At 41.1% G+C, this 18484-nt stretch overlaps 1 protein-coding gene and 1 long non-coding RNA gene across 8 annotated transcripts in view; one reads left to right on the top strand and one right to left on the bottom strand.

The window, feature by feature from the left end:
• Nucleotides 1-4705, bottom strand: part of LOC147651982 (uncharacterized) — a 119446-nt gene extending 114741 nt beyond the window's left edge. For 6 of the 7 annotated variants that reach the window (XR_015290093.1, XR_015290090.1, XR_015290086.1 and 3 more), the window contains exon 1: nt 4063-4704. The gene's annotated coding sequence lies outside the window, so the exon portion shown is untranslated. Of the gene's footprint in view, nt 1-4062 lie in introns of all 7 variants that reach the window. The other variant, XR_015290088.1, reaches the window with a different exon arrangement.
• Nucleotides 4706-4712: 7 nt separating this feature from the next.
• LOC111931529 (uncharacterized) lies at nt 4713-18484 on the top strand. Its single transcript, XR_002865610.2, has 4 exons — nt 4713-4848; nt 15437-15581; nt 17274-17454; nt 18320-18484. It is a non-coding gene; the product is annotated as an uncharacterized LOC111931529 (long non-coding RNA).

Below are 18484 nucleotides of genomic sequence, written 5' to 3'. Positions count from 1 at the left end.
ACATGCCTGCCGTCTCCATATGCTCTCCTGGGCCTGTGATCAAGTCCCGTTACTTTCAGAGTAATTATGAAAAAGCATCCCCGGCATGGATCGGTGACACAATCCCCTTTGGGACATCAAGGGCAAAACCAGCCACTGGCTTGGTGCACAAGAGGCCAAGCTGCCATCAGCTGGCTCCTTCCCACACTCACTGCCTCCTATAGTCAGGTGCTTTCATTTTGTCTATTTTCTTCCCATTTCTTCTCTCTCTGCTTAAACAAACCTGGTTATAATCACAACTGAACAAAAACCCTCTTAAGGCCTTCTTTATTAACCACAAAAAGAGTGGTGGTACCATGCCTACACAAATGGCAGGGCAGAAAGTGGGTGTTTAAAGTACTGGAAGCAGAGGGCGAGTCTTCACAAGTATGTTTACACATAAACACTCATTTTATGGTCACTAACTTTGTATTCTTAAGTAATTTTCTTTCATCTTTTACCCTTTCCCCGGTCATTAAGTGGCTTCACTAGAGTTTCTTCAAGGTTTTCATGCATTTTCCTGTACTTTCTTTTTCCCTTCTCTCCTCTGTTCTAACAGGCTTTGGGCAAACATGATCTTTAGCTTGCTCCACCACTAAGCTGGTCCCAGAAACCTGAAGGTGTTGTGAATTCATGTTGTAAATATTGGCTTTTTACAATTATTCTGATAAATATATTATATGCTTTCACTATATTCTTTTCTCTTAGCAAGTTATAGGCTTAGATAGGAATTCTGAATGGTAAGGATATGTCTCATCTGGAGAAGGCAAGATAACTCCAACAGGCAAGACCATGGGAGGATCAAGCTGTGGAAAACAGGCTATTATCAGCAGCAGGAAATGGAGAGCAAACTGTTACCAAAAAGCCGGTACCAGGACGTTGGCAAGGGGGAAAGATATGAAGCCCATCTGCTCTCTGAGGAAGTATAAGGGGCCTGGACTCTTATCAACAAGTGACCATCTGCAGCAGAAAGGAAACCAAACTCCAAAATAATACTGACCAGCTAGAATAACGATAACCAGCAAAAATTATGCTGACCAGCAGAAAATAACATGATCCAAGAAGGTGGAACCAGGGAGGGGACATGCTTGAATATGCATTAACCTCTCACAGCAAAGATGGGATAAAAAGGACACTCCTGAGATACCAGGTGTGTTCCTGGTAACCCACCAGGGCACCCGGCCGTTTTAACCCTTTGCTTTATTTCTTTTGTCTCCTAATTGTCTTTTGTTTATATTAAATTCTTTTTATAATTTATTAAGTGAATCTCGTTTTTAAGAAAGGCAAAGACCTCACGTGGACAAGAGCAGTGAGCACCAGCATATACACCTCAGCACCAAAGCTTCATGAAACCAGGCAGCAGTTCTCTGGGAGGGAAAGGGGGCCACACACTGTAAACAAGCAAGATTAAAAACACCAGTCCAGCTGTCACACACATCATCCAACAGACAAAGCCTGCAACAGAGAAGAAACCTGGGTGAGGCAGAGCAGGGGTTCCCTTCTCAAAGCAGTAAACCAGAACTCAAAGCTGAATCCCGTTTGGAAACTTTGCTTTTTCTCCCCATTCCATCGCACAATCCTTTCACAATTTTTCACTGGAATTAATGCAATTAGGGTATAGTGCAAAGCAGACCAAATGCACACTTTGGAAGAGTTATTAATTGTAACCACAAGTAACTCCGGCCTGGGGAATGTGCTTGTCTGTGGAGTTTTAAGCAGAGAAAAACCCTCCACACAAAAACCATCTAAATCCTGCTACACACACTGATGCACGCGTATTAAGATAAATGGAAAACCTTAATGTTGTTAGCACCTAAAACTAATAAACTACCTGAATGCAAATAGCCATCTTTACATCTCAGTGGGGTACTATGAAGGGTCATGGCTCACACTCAGGCTGGGGAGAAGCCCTCATCCACATTACTGACAGAGAAGCCAAAATCATCAGGCTCTTTTTTCAAAGCCAGCCAGATCTCCCCTCAGCTGTCCCAAAGCCAGAGTTCACACTTGCAGTTCCATTGAAAGTCTATGCACTTCAATAGCTTTGAACAAAGCCTTCACGTTATAGTTCCATATTAATAAACACAACAAGAAAGCCCACCTTTCTGCCTTTTGGTGCTTTCCCCAAACTCCCTCAAATTACCTGAAGCTTTTTGGTAACAAATGCAAGATGAAGAGACTATCAACCACTCAGCAGCAGTCTAAAGACACAAACACATTAGTTAATGGGCTGTTCAAAATCTGCAATGGGCAATTAAAAACAGAGAAAACACCATCCTAGTCATGGCACATCATCCCATCTTAATCCCATCAAGGCATAGGCAAACAACTCTCCATAGCTACTCCTAGCCCCACCGTTTTCTTCAAAGTCAGAAAAGCCAGGTGAGTTTTTCCCAAGCCCCCTTGAACCAAAAAGCTAACACGGCTTAGGGCACAAATTGATTGATTAACTTTCAAGAGCCCTGAAGCAAAAAACAGATACTTACTCAGTATTTTTTTTCTCTTTTAAACTTGTTAGAGACAAGTATAAAAACTGCCTGAAAGGCACATGATAAAACTTCATTTTCATTCTCTCTTATTTCATTGTAATTTACTACTTACAGAAGACAGAGTAAAAAAGGTTCAACTTTTTAGCGCCACTTCCAGGCTCTCATGTTAAGAATAATATGTTACAGTTGCTGTTTGTAAACTCCTTACTTACCTTGTACCCCGGTCCCAGGATATTGTTAAGAATAATACGTTCCAGTTGCTGTTTGTAAACCCCTTACTTACTTTGTAAACCCCTGTCCCAGGTTTACTTACCCTTGTACCCCTGTCGCAAATTGCTGTACCCCATATTTTTGTTCCTTGTTCAGCCAGGCCCTGCCCCCTCTCCCAAGTTGCTGTACCCTGCGTTTCTTGTTCTGTGTTCAGCCAGGCACTGCCCCCACTGCTCCTAGACTCCCACATGGCAACATTGTATCCCTTTCCCAAGTGGCTGTACCGCTCTGAGGAGGAAGATGACATACTGACTTTTATGCAAACGAGAGAGACCAGAGACTTATGGGATGCACCCAGACTGGAAAAGACCCCGAAACAACGAGCCACGCAAAAGGGAAGGAATAGAACCAGCACCATCTAACAAGGAAGACCCAGAGGAGTCCCCTGACTTCTTTCCAGAGGCCGACATAACCTCGAGGAGACTCGACTGGGATGACAGCCTAGACTACGAGCCTGAAAGAACGAGTCTTCCCGGGGACTCCCATGAGGAAGGAAGGCCGAGCTCTGTCCTAGTGACAGAGCTGCACGGATCCTCCTCTTCTGCGGTGTCCAGTGGGAGCAGTGGTGGTGTGCGCGACCCCTCGGGACCCCACCCCAGAGCTGTGCTGCTTAATAAAGGCCTTTTTAAAAGGAGCTGGTCTCCTGTCCCGTTTATCACATCTCAGAACAGAGATTATTCCTCTACTGACTACCAGGAACAAAGGACAGGAGCCCAGCACAGCCAGGGGCAAGAGCAAAGCCTGCTCCACACAAGGGCCACCTCTAGATTATGCACAAGATAGGATGAAAGGCTTTTCTCCCCTGACAAGAGATCTTTAAGGCTGGCACTCACCCAGCACAGCCACACTACTCCTCACGGCTGTATTTGACAGCCCAGAATGACTGTCCTTAACAGAACAGGAAAACTCAAGGCAAAATTCCACCTCAGTGCAGGACAGGAAAATTAAAAACAGTTCGCTTCACACAATGCGCTCCTAGTTTACAGAAACCCATGGCAGTTACAAAGCTATTACAGTTTTAATACTGCTATTTAGTAGTGCTTTCTGGCACTAGATGTCTGCATAAGCTGCCATTAGAGAAGGAACTGTTTGTTTTCCCACTTGGGTGTACACCTCAGCACACAAAAACAAGAAAAAACGCCTTTGTCAGTATAAAATAAACTACCAATTGAAAAAGAACCATTAAAATTATTTAAATATATTAACTAATGCTCATTTAATTTCACTAATAATGATTAAACTAACACTCGCTGATGACTAAGGAGCAAAGAACATGATTTCTTACCTGAATTACCTAGTATTACGATGCATTTCTAGCTTGCCTGATACTACTGCAGTATTTCCGACTGGATGGTCATGAAACTGAATGCCAAGGGAAGAAGGACTTAACATGCTTCATTTTTTTCATCTGTGTAGCCTTGACACATGTGAAGCAGCCTCTGAGCAGCAGGCCTCCCAATTGTAGGCCCCAGCCACCATCTTGTGGGTGCCCAGGCCGCCGGCCGCCATCTTGTGCCTCACCCTTCCTCTATGTTCTGGGCCGCGGGCCCCGGCCGCCACTGCCTCATGGGTTCCCGGCCCCACCGCACGCTGAGGGCCCGACCCGGGGCGGCCGCCTCCCGCTCTTTGTGACACAGAGGGGAAAGAGAAGGGACCTGTTGAAACTCATTCACCTCCCTTACTCGGTGCAGCGATTCCACTCTGCTTTAGAGCACTGGCTTCAAGGGGAGGAGGTCTCTCCGCATCCGCTGGCAATGGCTGAAAGTCAGCAGCTAGCACTGCACAGGCAGCTCTCTCTCTCAGGGAAAAGCAGCGAGCCCGCCATGAAAGCCAGGCTCACACACGGTGCCCAGCGCCTCTGTGAGCTCCGTGCCCCGGGACGCGCCCCTTCCCTCGCCCTCACCGAGCTCTCCCGCGCCGCTGCTCCTGAGGGCCGCCCGAACACCTGCAGCTCCCGACAAACACTGATCCCACAGTGTCAAAACCCAGAGGAATGGAAACAGCAAAGAACCACCAGCTTTTGCCAATCCACGCAAGACTTAGACCATTAAGCTTAAAAACACAGCAAGCTGTGAGTATTTATGTATCAATGTGTAAGAATAAGGCAGTTTCTTACTAAGAGCAGACCTACAAAATCATACAAAACATTTTGAATGCCACATCTATCTTGCATGCTGCATACCATAAAGCCACTGTGTGTAATTATACATAATTAGTTGCATGTTTGTAAACTCAATAGCTTAATCATGTTTAATTAACGACACTGTAATAGGAACATTTGATAGTTAAATGTTGTCTTGCTAAACTGATGAACACCTGGAACACACAATTAGTCTCAACACCAATAAATTAACTAAAATCTGTCGTTAGTAATTCTTTTCCTTTCTTCCTGATAGAACACTAGGATTAGCGATAACAAATAATAGTAAATAGCCAAACCATACCCTCAGCAGTTTGTTAAGAGCACAACTGCAGGAGCCCTCCTGCTGACACTTTGATACATTCCTCAGCAGGCATGACTAACTGTTGCATAAGTCATTGGTTTTCCTTTGTTTTCTATTTCCAAACCAAGTTGTTACCTGTGGTTGGGTGCTTTTGGGTTTTATTTGTTTGGGGGTTTGTTTATTTGGGTTTTTGGTGGTTTGTTTTGGGTTTTTTGTGTGTGTTTTGTTGTTGTTGGGGAGGACAGAGGGGAATGCCCTGGTAGTTTTTCAGAATTACCAGATCATCTCCAGGTGATGAGCAGGGAGAAAGAGTAATTCTCTCACTTTGACCCCACGCCGAGGCCATGGCTGCTGGTTTATCAGCACAAGTGAAAAGTGCACACATGCTGAGGGACTAACTTCACACAGGCACTTTGAGCTATCTGCTTACCTATATCACAGCACACAGACAGATACAACAGTGAGAGGCCTTGGAAAAGTGACCACTCAGAAAAATAACTGGTACATTTTCAGAAAATGAGAAACCAGACAATACAAAATACATAGCATTAACTGCAGGGTGTATCTGTAGGTCAAGCACTCCTATTCACTATCATTATTCCCATCATTGACATCTGCTGTGGAACCAAGAGGTAGCCAATCTAAAAGGATATAAAGGAAACGAACACAATGCAATGACAGACTGCTGAACTGTCATACCACAGCCTTGAAATCATGGGATCAGGCAGCCTTAAAAAAGGACTAGGTATCTGTACAAACAATACTGTTGTAAGGCTTTCCAAAAATGGTTTGAAACAGATGACACAACTCTGGAGTTGCAGCAGAAGGCTGGGAGAAGGAGCTAAGTATAAATAACATCACTGCTGCCGGGCTCCTTGCAGCAGCATTTAGAGCTAGCTCTCACTGAACGTTGACACCAGCACTCACAAACCTGACCAATCACGAGATACATAATGGTGAAAAGAAAGAAATTTCCTTCAAGTAGGTATAAATGGAACAGCTTCATTTTGTGTACAGATCCTAATTTCCTTAGGTGAGCCAGAAATAGAAACCACAGTCCCTTCCTCTTCCTTCACACACTGGTATGCAGGAATGAGAATTCAATCATACATCACTATGGATAGGATAGTAATGAATAAAGGTGCAGGGAGGTAGAAAATCAGGTGAGTGAGGCCGTGACAAAGACAGGTGCTGTTGCAAATGCAGAATCCCTTTGAGTTTTAAGAAACCTGCATACTCACCAGTTTTTCCCAGAGCCTTTCAGCATAATGTTGGCAGTACTGCTTCCTGGCAGACAAACAGCAGTAGAGGAATTTTCAGCCTGAGTGACTGAAGTTGCTGGAAAAGTTACTTGGAGTCAGCCAGTCTATTCAGCCTTCTCGTTAACAGCATCACAAGGTTGCTATTCCCTGCCTAAGCATTGTTTCACACACTGCTTTCCAAGATAAAAAACCATAAGCTATACATTTTCAGGAGTCTGAACACTGTAGGAACCTACCCCTTGTCAAACTGGACCAGGCAGAGCCATACTGTGCTTTCTAAAGCTACCAAAATAGCTGCAACATCTTTGTCTTCTGGTTTATTCACCCCAACACCACCTGGTTCCCTAAAGCAGGAGACTACTCAGGGTGTAGCAAGTATAGAAAGGACTGTCATTGTTCAATATAAAAGTTGAAAGGAGCCTGGCATAATTCAGGATCATAACACAGGTATGCAGGAGTTGGAAACAGCTTGATTTCCAAATCTCCTCTGCTACTTTTCAGCCCCACCCTTTTTCTTTCACAAACATCTGCAGCTGCTGTGATGGTCTGGTCTTGGTGAAAAGGAAGAGTGCAACTACAAGATCCTCCCAGATTTACATACAGTTGGCCCGTAGCAGTACATCTGCCCACTGTTTTCAGATTTAACTCTTAATGAAAGGATTGCATCTCCCAAAACCATCTCTAGGAAGTTTTACATCTCCTGTACAAAGTGATGCAACAAAAAATAACCTTCCCAGGGAACTGCTGGTAACTCGCTGCATGAAAAGATTAGATCTCTTGCATGCTGTAATACATGATAGTTATACAAAAATACAAAAAACTGAATGGCAGAACTAGCTGGTTACAGATGGTAGTGTGGAAAGTCTGCCTGCTCCTTTCTATACTGCTTAGCTGCAAGAGCATTGGACAACCGAGCAAAGGATGATTTGTACTTCACTCAGATTTAAAAGGATAAAGGCTCAATATGAATCCATAGCCTTCACTTCAAGCAATAACCAAGTGCTCCAATAAAGGAAGAAACAGCTCTGATGAAACATTAAATGAGATAATGAAAAAGATCCCCGAGATGAGCTTGACATGAATATTGGGCAATATTTGCTTTCCAGAAAAAGGACCTCAAGCTCTGCCTTTATACCTGAGCTGTTTCTGACCAAGGTGTGGTGGGGTGTATTTACTGGCTGATGACAAAAAACCAGCAGAGGCTATTTGCCAGCTGGGACATGGCAGATTCAGCTGAAACCTTACTGCTCCTGCATGCTGAGTGAGTCACCAGGAGGGCTGTGGGATGACAGACTGTGAGACAAAACAAAATATGCCTTGAGCTGCAGGAACAATGGAAACTGGGGCTTTAGCAAACCTAACCGAGAGTTAAAGGATAAATACTGACCAAAAACAGACAAATGACATTAAAAAGTAGGTAGCATAAATGAATGTTGAAGTTGCACCTCTGCTCAGCGCCCAAGTCAGAAAAAAAACAGCCCAGCACACTTAAGGGAAAAGGACAGCAGTATTAGAGATGAAACACAGAAAGTGAAAAAAGCTGGAATCGGTTCTGACTTCCTTTCTGGACAATCTGTGAGCACCACAGATGTATTTAAGTGCAGCCTGGGTTTGGCTTTTTTTTTAATAACTTCAGATTTGCAGCTGAAACATAAAATCCAGAAAGCAACATAATTTTCACAAATGCTGAAACAAAGACTTCAAAACAGTTTTAAAACAAATTAGGAAAGAAAGGCAATTTCACAACGAAGTACTAAAACACTGATGACACTGATTTCTACCACAGAAACAGATGAACAGGGCAGATGCAACATTAAAATCAAATTTGCACACACAAATGAAGCATGGGAAAAGAGCAAGAAGTGATACTTAAGGATGGAGACTATGATCTAATACACATAATTAAGCCATGTGAATTAATTCAGCTCCCTTTGTTCTTTTTACAGAGAAAAGGAAACAATAGATAGATAATGGTCCCACACTTAGTGAAGAACTTATTAGGGCATTCCCCATCCTTCCCACCACAGTGCCTTGTCTTCATTAAACCCAGGGAAGAAGAAGTGGCTCTACATGAAGCATTTCCTATTCTACAAAGTTAAAGCTTTAAGGGAAGATACATACTCTAAAAAACTTATTTAACCGAAAATGGCTCTTCTGATTTTCTGGGACAGTTATGAATGACACACAGATGTTTTTTAACTTCAGGACCTTTTAAAATTCAATGCACTGATGACATTACTTCAACTGAAAATATTTCTATTAACGCTGAAAATAATTTCCTTATTTCCTAACTGGAAAAATACTTCCCCCCCTTCCCCCAATAATATAATTTTATACAGCAATACCAAAGTACAGCAAGGATATTTAATGTTAAATAAGTTGTTAAATTGAATATAAATCTTAAGAAACAAAAAACGGAAGTCAATGTTTCTGTCTGTATTTTATTTTTTGAATTTTGGAGCTGAAGTACCAAACCAGCTTCCATACTGGCCTAGGCTCATAAAAATAACTCCAGGTACCATGAGTCATGCCAGGGCTGCTGGGAAGATCATTAACTTCTTTCAGGACACAGAGCTTTCTGGTCATCAATCCACCAAATTCACAAAGGTACCCCAGGCAAAGAATTCATTAATTCCAGATCAAATACAGCAGAAATCAGCATGTGCAAAATACAAATTGTATTTGTTTCCCATTTTTCAGATACTGTTGATTTAAAGGAAGAGGGAAAATGCACTGATGCAGTGCAGGAGGGAGAAATACACTCCCACCATATAATGGTATCTTTACGAGCCTTCTGTTCCACAGTCTTGTCTCTGCTTTGGGAATACAACTTCATACCATTCTATTTCTTATTAAACTTTATTTCCTGTAATAAAAAAATTGAAGCCTACAGTAACAAAACTTGGTCTTAACCACATCCCTGCTGACCCAATTATACCTTTGAAGAGGTGTAATAGTTACTAGGGTTATAAATGTTAATGCAACAGAAAACATTAATATTTAGTCAGGAAAAAATCTATCCCAAACTCAGTTCTAATCCTCATGAAACAATAAAGGCTCAGAAGATAAAAGCTTGCAGCACATTCTAGCGAGTGTCTGTCATCCAGCTTCACTGCTGAAGGTTAAGGAAATGTACATTACACACTACCTGAGAACAGGAAAGGCATCCTGGTTCTTCCAAGCCTGCAGACCTTGAGGAAACTAACAAATTGTCAGTCTGATGGATTTATTACAGGCCTGCAACCAGGTTGGGTGTGAAGGACTGAAGAGAGATTCTCACACTACATGTGTGAGTACTGTCTGAACTCTGCAACAAACAGATCCATTTTGCTCTCAGCTCGTGAATCTCACATTCATACACTACACCAGCCACATGGATGTCAACAGGAGCTAAACATCGCTCTGATCACCGACTGATCATCACTTCTTGGGGTCCTGATCAGGCTCCTGCTGGAGCACATGTGGGCACAGCAGAGATTGCAGTGAGGCGGCCAGGCAGAGCGAGCTGCGTGTAAAAATGCACACATAATTCCTCAGGTGCTTCTTCAATTGCACAACTATTCTTCAGCTATGACGCTTCTCAAAATGCACATACCTTGCAGTAGCTTTTTTTTTTTTCTATCAGTACATTAAAGGGCCAAAATCAAAACAATACATGTATTCTTCAAAAACACCTGGCTAAATGTTATAAATACACTAGAAACAGATATATAAGGAAAGGTTTTTATTAATTATAGCGAGCCAGCAATAAGCAAAAGTCGGCGCCGGGCGGCAGGGAGGAGGAGGAGAAACCTCTTCCCCACGGAGCTGCCGCGCTTCCCGCTTCCGTGTTTGTCTTTTTATTCGTTTCGGCCTCCTGGTGATGTGGCTTTCTTCCGGCATTTCTGAGCATGCGTCTCTGGTCTTTAGATGATCCTTTTCTACTCTCTTGTGGTCGTAGAAGGGAGGCTTCAAGTCTTCCTCACTCCTGTTCCATTGACCTTTTCTCACTGTTTCTCTCTCCAAGTTTATCTTGTCCTAGTGTTCCAGGGATTTCTGCTAGGCTGTTATTAATTATGCCAACTTCAGCGAGTTAGTGGCCTTCAAACCCCTTTCTCAACTTTATATCCAAAGTACAATTTCGCAAAGCATTCTATCATATCTATATATTTAGGCGAACAAAAGAGTTTCTATCTATCACAAAAAACATCCCGGAAATAAACAGTATTTATAACACAGATGTTAAAATTGGGGGTTTTTAAAATGAAATGGTGTTGGCCATCACAACACTTGTAACCTTTGTGATGCACCTACTCCAACATTAACTGTAAGTCAATCGCTGTTCCCCTCCCAGGAAGAACTCCCAATTGATCATGTGAAATATATTGCATTATACATCACTACGTATATTATACAATATATAATCCATGTTCAATTCTTTCTCATTCCAGATGTACATCCAGAACTGAATAACCTTTCTCTGAAAGGTTACTCATTGTCTCCTTTAAATGTACCTTTTCAAGTCCTGGCACTTTTTCCAATTATCTCCTGCTCAGGTTTCTTATGCTAGACATAGTAAGGTCAACAACCCATACAAATCTTTGGTCTCTTCACAGCATGAGGCATATACTGTAATTTTGAGGCAAAAAAACTGTAGAGAAAATCAGCATATACAGGACAGTGTTCCATTTCACAACTCCAGCTTGACAGAATATATAAAGGCATCTAAATTTTAAATTGTACACATCAATTATACATTCAACATTATAGCTTCATCTGAAGCTAGCAATTACATTTTGTAAAATAAATTAATACCTCGCTTCAAGAAACTGCAGAGAAGTCCAAACCTCTGAAGTGTGCTTTTGTTAAGTCATTAAATTAATGCATAGATTTGTCAGCTCTTTTCTCACAAGCTTTGATCAACTTACTCCATCTTTTCCATTTGCCTCCACATAAAAAACTGTTGAGCATGCTACAAACAGCATTATCCATGAGTCTTCAAGTGCTTCCCGTCACACATCTGGGCCAAGACTCTGCCCTTCAGCTTCCCACTGCAGGTTTCATTCTCCAGACAGGCCTCATCCTCAGGTATTTTCTTCTAACTGGTTTGCCTGTCAGAAGAGAAGTAATTACTGAAAAGCTATTTACATATTGTCATATTTTTCTTGTCCTATTTTATAGCCTAATATTAAATGTGAAAATCAGAATTCATTAATTCTTTAAAAAGTTAGAAATTAAATGGTATTTGAAGAAGCTATGGGGGTTTTTTTCTACTTCAGATAAATGCAGCATTACTCTGTATTAGGCATAAAGAGAGCAGAGTAGTGTGTGTAATATGATTAAACTGATTAAGTACAATGATTACCAGATAATTAATAAGATGGCACATCAGGAGAAAAACATAAGAAAACCACCTATTTTTTATTTCTACACTATGCCTGCTGAATTCTAGGCTAGCAATTCCAAATCTTCTCTGTTCCTCCCTTTTAAAACAAATTCTTCTGGGAAACCACTCCCAAACCTACAGGACATACTTAACATTTTCTATTCTATTATCTATTGACTCAAACACAAATTTCACTTCCCTCTTCAGAAGTTTAATTTAGTGCATGTCAACAACAGAAAAACACTTGAAATGGCTTCAACCCAGGAGACTGATGAAGAATAAAAGACTTCTTCCAATATCTATTAAGAGTAGATTATGTTCTACTATAAACATGATAAAAAGGCACAAACCAATACATGAAAAATATCCCTAATTGTTTTACTGAAAAAGCACAGGAATGTTGCTGGATATATTCTCCTTGGTTATTTCAGATTTATTCATAAAGAAACAGAACAGTATTTATTTGTATCTAATTTAATGCCTACAGGTGATTGCTGTTAGCCTTTTCATCCTGAAAGAGCCAAGGAATAATTTTGATCTCCATTAAACACAGGAGAAAGACAGCTTTAAAAACTTCCTGCACATCTTCACTAATGCACAATCTCATCAAGACACAGACAGCTGTGGCTTGCACATGATACAGGGGACAATAATTCAAAAGTACAGTAAAAAAAAATTACTCTGCCTCTTTATTTTTGAGCACTTGGTGTCTGTGACTCTGCAGGTCTTCAGTGCTATCAGTGATCAGCTTATTTATTGTTTCTGCCAGAAGGATTCCTGCCAACTGTCCACTGATTGCAAACACCACGAGTGGTACAGAAGCACTAAGAGACTTGTAAAATGCAAAATACATAGTAAAAGCACAGAGCTCTTTCCTGCTGTTAAAACACACAGACTGTAGTCAAAACAAAAATACTAAAACTTGTCACTCCAGCAGTTTGTGCCATTTTCCATATACTGGTAGAGCAAAGAAAGAAACCCAAAAAATACCACTTCACAGAAACACCTTCATTTGACAACTTTTTTTACATGTCTAAGAATTCAGATACTGAGTAAGCCTTAGCAGTACCAACTGCATTACATGACAATCATTTCACTAACACATGAATGAAAATGTGACACAGAATAGTAGACTTCGGTTTCAAAAACCAATAAAATACTATATATTTTTAAAGTCATGTTCGTTACCTCCGAAATTGAGTGAACATTATTTAACCTATCATAAAACCAACTTCTATTTTTAGGAATATGGGCATATGTTGTACCAAAATCAGCAAAGTGCTTTTGAGACCAATTGAAGGAATCTGAGTTAAATAAACTCAAAAATAATCTTACCACAGATGGCACAAATGGAGCCAAAATACCCCCAAATGTGCAAGAGATGGAGTAGACACCCAAGCCAGCATTTCTGTTTTGAACAAAGCATGAAAGTTTTGTACTTTCAGAATACACAGCTGAGTCATGCATTGTTAGGGGCGGTCATGGGTTGGAGACAGAAATCACAACTCGAGTCCTCTTGATCATGAGACAAACAGCCACGTTTTTTTATGGAAGCTTGTTTATATAGGGGGTTTCAAACTCCTGGCCTCAGACAACCCATTGGTCTGGGTCTTTACACCGCCCCAGCTCCTTGGCCAGTGCCGTGTCTGCTTTCTGGATTGAATATGATTGACTGAGGTCCCTGTTTGGGTGTGAATCCAACCCATCCCTGCCCCATCCAGGCACTTGTTCCGCTTCTAGGCTGGATGAGTTCGGGGGTCCGATATAGCCAAATTTATTTGGCACTTACAAGCTGGCTCCAGCTAGGAGAATGCATGAACATGTGGCAGCCCTGTCAGAGCCAACTTATAAATATAAGTTATCAGTAGTCTTTAATTGAAATGTAGTCTTAAAGATTTCCAGCAATTACTCTAAAGGTTTTCCTCAATTGACTGCAGGTAAGGTAAAATCACAACTGTTCAAATCCTCACAAAACCACCCTTCAAAGAAGTTTGAACAGAGCTTTTCCAAGGTACCATATAGGGAAATTTAACTGGGCATCCCTGTGCTGAATGGGGAATGATTTCACAATGTGACAGGATCTTCAGAGAGATGCTGAATGCTATCTGCAGCTCAGGCTGGAGCAGCCTCGGGCAGGCAGCAGCCTCAGGGTGCACAGCTGCAAAGTCAGTGCTTACCTCAAAGAGAAAATCACTATTTGTCAATATGAAGCTTGGAAACATCTGGCCAGATGTATCACTGCACAGGCTGCTGAATTCTGTGCTCCCGTCCATTTTCAGACAAGCTTAAAATAATCTCATCTAGGCTGTGATAATCAAAGCATGGCTTAGAACGGCAGGATCCTCTTTAAGGAAAGTTCAAGTCCTCCGAGTCTTTTGTTTCCTGATCAAATACAAACATTCTCCACCTCGGTATCAGCGCTCAGTAGAGCACTTAGCAGCCCCTTCAGACTGACATTGACACCATCAGTAGCGCAATGGCAAGAACAAGCTCAAGGTGCCTGTTCTCTCTACGGCTCTAGGTTTCTTCCTCTCGCTCGTCATCCTCCTCAGTTTCACCGCTGAACTGAGCTGCTCCTGCTCACCCTTTTCCTCCTCAGTCTCCAAGTACAGGAAGACAGTGACAGGGTTAAAGACGACAGGCAAAGCTGTGACACGGCTTCCCAGTATCACCCACATCCCTCCCTAATGACCCTCTGCACAGGTGAAAGGAAATAAGGTGATGGAGAGAGCTGATGAAAACCCAGCGACTTTGGTGCTTCCCCACAGAGGCAACACTTCCCCAAAGCCCACAGGACAATGCCAATCGCCTCTCCAGTCAGCAAATCCCTGAATGATGAGACACCAGTCTGGGCTGAACCATTCCTCTGGAAGCATCTTTCCCACAGACTCCGAGTCTGCCCAGATCTAGAAGTTTGCTTTTTTGGGGTTTTTTTTTCCTGCTGGGAGGTAGCAGGTCAAGAGGTAGTCCTAAATGCAAATTGTGTCATTTCAATTCAGTGCAAAATGAAAGCAGCTATTAGAAGACCTTACAATAGTTTTAATTCAGCAGAGTTTGGGTTGTACAGAGTGACGTAGTATGCAAGAGGAAAACCACAAAAATAGCTTGGAAATAAACAAAAAAAGCTATCCCAGATAGTCCAATGGCCACACTGACTTCACCCATCACATACAAGGGCATCATAATTTTGCAACCATTTTCTCATGAAAAAAAAAAAGAATTTGTTCTTATAGCTGTATTGCTAGAACTGTGTTTACATTTCTTTTTCCCAAGATAACCTTACTCTTTGTCCAAAACACAACAGCATTGCAGTTTCCTATTTTTAACCTTCTTTTCCCGCAAAGGTATTTTAATGACACATCAAAAAGGCAAAAAACCCGAAGTACAAACACTCACCAACCCACAGCACTACTCCATTTCTAGCATGAGATGTGTTTGCCATTGCTGCATGAACCAGTTAACTCATGCCTCAAGTAACAATTAGGTTGAAATAAAGAGCAGTAGGACTAAAGACTTCCTTTTTCTGCAAAACAAGTTTCCAACTGGGAAAAAATAAAAATAGTTATCCTGCTTCGTCTGCCTTTGAAGGTACTTGCCATGACTCCCAGAGCGATGCCAGGAGTGCTACAAAGCCTTGCCGAGACCACCAGATGGTGCTAATGCTTCGCTCTCAATTTAATCCCGCCACCGCTCCTCTTGCAGAAACTTTATTGCAATTGACAGTAGCAGAGAGGTATTGAACTGGGTTAAATGTATAAATTATCATCACGTCAGAAAGGTTCATATGGTATAGCGTAATAATTTACCACATTATTAAACGGTACTTGTCTAATAAGGTGGCTATTTTTTTTAAGCTTTTAGCTCCATTCTTTGGTGTGGTTTAGTCATTTTTTCACTGTATGTCTTGCTTTGCTTCTCACTTCACTTTTCAGTTTATTCCTCATTTCACTTTTCTGTTTCTAATTTGATTTCTCTCTAGTTCTGTCTCTGCATTTCTGTTTCTCACTGTTTCTAACTGTATCTCTCTGTCTCTGTTTCTCTATTCCCTATTTCTATTTCTTTCTAAATATATCTCTCTTTTTCTCTCTTTCTTTATCTGTCTATACTTTAACTCTGGTTTCTTTCTCTCTTAACTCTCTTGCTTTTCCTCTCCAACTCTTTTTCTAACTTAGTTTTCCTTTCTAGCTGTAAAATAAAAAAGCAGCAGTACAAAGTTTCAGACTCCTAGAAAGCAAAAAAAAAAAACCAAACTTTTAAAATATTGATTTAAAGAAAAATATTTACTCCCCAGAAGCCTGAAAGTTTTTACTACACTAGATACATATTTTTTTTTCTTCTTTTTATATATAGTATATAGGGCCCATAGTTAGTGCTCCAGATGGGAGTAACTAATAATGAACTTGATTCACCATTCCATCACTACTCCCATCTGGAGCACTAATTAAATTAGACAGCTAACTACTTGGACAGCTAATTAGTTACTTATTACTTAATTGGGTAATTAATTAGGTAATTAGCCAGTTTTCACCTGTGCCACTGTGTCTATGCTGCTTTCATTTGCCCACAGCTGCATTCTTTCTGATTATGGTAGGTTTCTTCTTTGATTCTGTTATGGGCCAGATACAGAGCTTTGTGATGGAGAATAGCTAGGCTGTTTTTGTCTGCTTCCATTTCTGCTTCTGTGTCTCACTGGTCTTCAGGTGACTATCTCTGCTCTGCCTGTGCCAGTTTTATGCTGATGTTCTTTCTGCTTCCCTTCATAGAAATTAAATCCTGCTAGTTGGCTGCCATAAGCTTTTCCAGTCACTCTTCTCAGAACAGACAGTTTAAGCATTTTCTGTTCAAAAGCTTGAAGTGTATGGACATTCTCTGTTTATGCTTTTTTCCGTTCCATTAATGCCGGTAGATGAAGAGGAGCCTCGTGTAATCGGTTCAGAAAAGAGCTGTTCTGACAGAAATCCATAGTGGTAGTTCCAGCATCGAGTGGATCTTTGTAGGCATGCCATATTGCCAAATAAACAATACCTATAACAGAAATAAAAGGAATGCTGCTTTCTTGTTTACCGTGCAAATACAGGGTGCATAGGTAGGAGTAACAGGAGTCCACAGCCCTTGTACTTTATAAAAAATACTTCAGATCTTTGCATTTTTGTTACTGGGGTCCAGCCCTACTTACTGGAGAACAAAACCACAGAATGTTACTTTAGAAATAAAATTTTAGTTATGGGTTTCTTTTTGTAGTGATAAATCATGAAGGCTTGTATGGTTATCAGAATCTGTACCTGAAATTTTCTGGTAACTCTTCCCAAGAGCTGTGGTCTGGAAAAATTAGCTTTACTTCAAAGCATACCAGTTTAATAATGTAAAGGTTCCCACATTAACTACTAAGTGTTTTAGATCTTTTTTTCCCATGTAATTTTTTCAGGATTTATCAATCAAGCAGGGATGGCACCCCATTCTTGCAAAGATGGCCATGGAAAAACCTGTGTCTAACAACACGTACCTGACAGAGGGCAACAATTCTGCTGTTATTACAGGGCCAAATATGAGTGGGAAATCAACATCCCTGAAAAAGATGACTGTCTGTCAAGTTATGGCACAGACTGGTGAGTAAGAGTGTACAATACTAATCTTCTGCAGCACATTTTATTTTTCTGGTTAAAAATAATGATGAAGTTAAAATGTTTTCACTTCCGGAATAACGTTCTATCTAAATAAAATATTATCAGGTACTTTGTAGTCCATTTTCTTCTACCAACACTTATGTTGCTGACAGAGGCCACTGTAAGGTTTTGCATCTGCCATTGGAAAGTGACATCCCCATCTGTGTGTCTGGAAGCCTCCTCCATCTATCCTCAGAGAAGCACAGCTGCATGCCCTGGCTCTTTGGAGCACCATAACCCAATGCAGAACCTTCTGCCAGAATTGGTCACAGAGGTTAGACACTTGTTTAGAAAAGTGGAAGATAACTTTAGATGGATTGCAGGTTTTGCCTCTATTATTAGGTATGTGATCAACCTCAGGTGGCTGTTACAAACCTTTTGAGTGTGCAGGCTTCTCCTCAGAGTTTATTCAGATTATTTTTGTGGGGTTTTTTGGTTTGAAAAGCACAGATGCTTTCCATCGCTTGTACTTATGATAAAGAATTCCTTGAGAGAATGAAGCAACCATTTGGCAATCGTTCCAATCCACACCAGTCAGATTTTGTAAGCATTGTGGATTTTCTTTTGTTTCTGGTATTGTTTTCCTTCTACTGGGAAATGAGCAGGAGAATCCCCGGTTGGAAAAGATGTACTTGCTTGTGGTAGAACATGTCTCTTAAGGGTTTTTGTTTGCTTTAATAATGTAAAGACAGCTTTTCAGTGTTTTGGAGGAAAACCTGGACATCTGTGAGATGATTTAATTTTTCTTATCTATTATAATTTGTTTCTGGATCATTGCCAAAATAAATTTTCTTGTTTCCTTGTTTAGGCGTTTACAGTGATTGCTACACATGTCCTGGAACTGTCATACAAACACTTTATATCCCAGCTTGGAAAACTACCATTTTGAAGTGCAACATGTGAGAAGCAGTGCTGGAAATAGGGAGAAAATTGCTTACACTTTGACACTTCCTAAAGGATACACAGAGGAAAA

Source organism: Cyanistes caeruleus, chromosome 8, assembly GCF_971803275.1.
Source record: "Cyanistes caeruleus chromosome 8, bCyaCae1.hap1.1, whole genome shotgun sequence".
Classification (NCBI taxonomy): Eukaryota; Metazoa; Chordata; class Aves; order Passeriformes; family Paridae; genus Cyanistes; species Cyanistes caeruleus.
The sequence above is the reverse complement of the archived record's forward strand: the minus strand, read 5'-3'. Positions and strand labels throughout refer to the sequence as shown.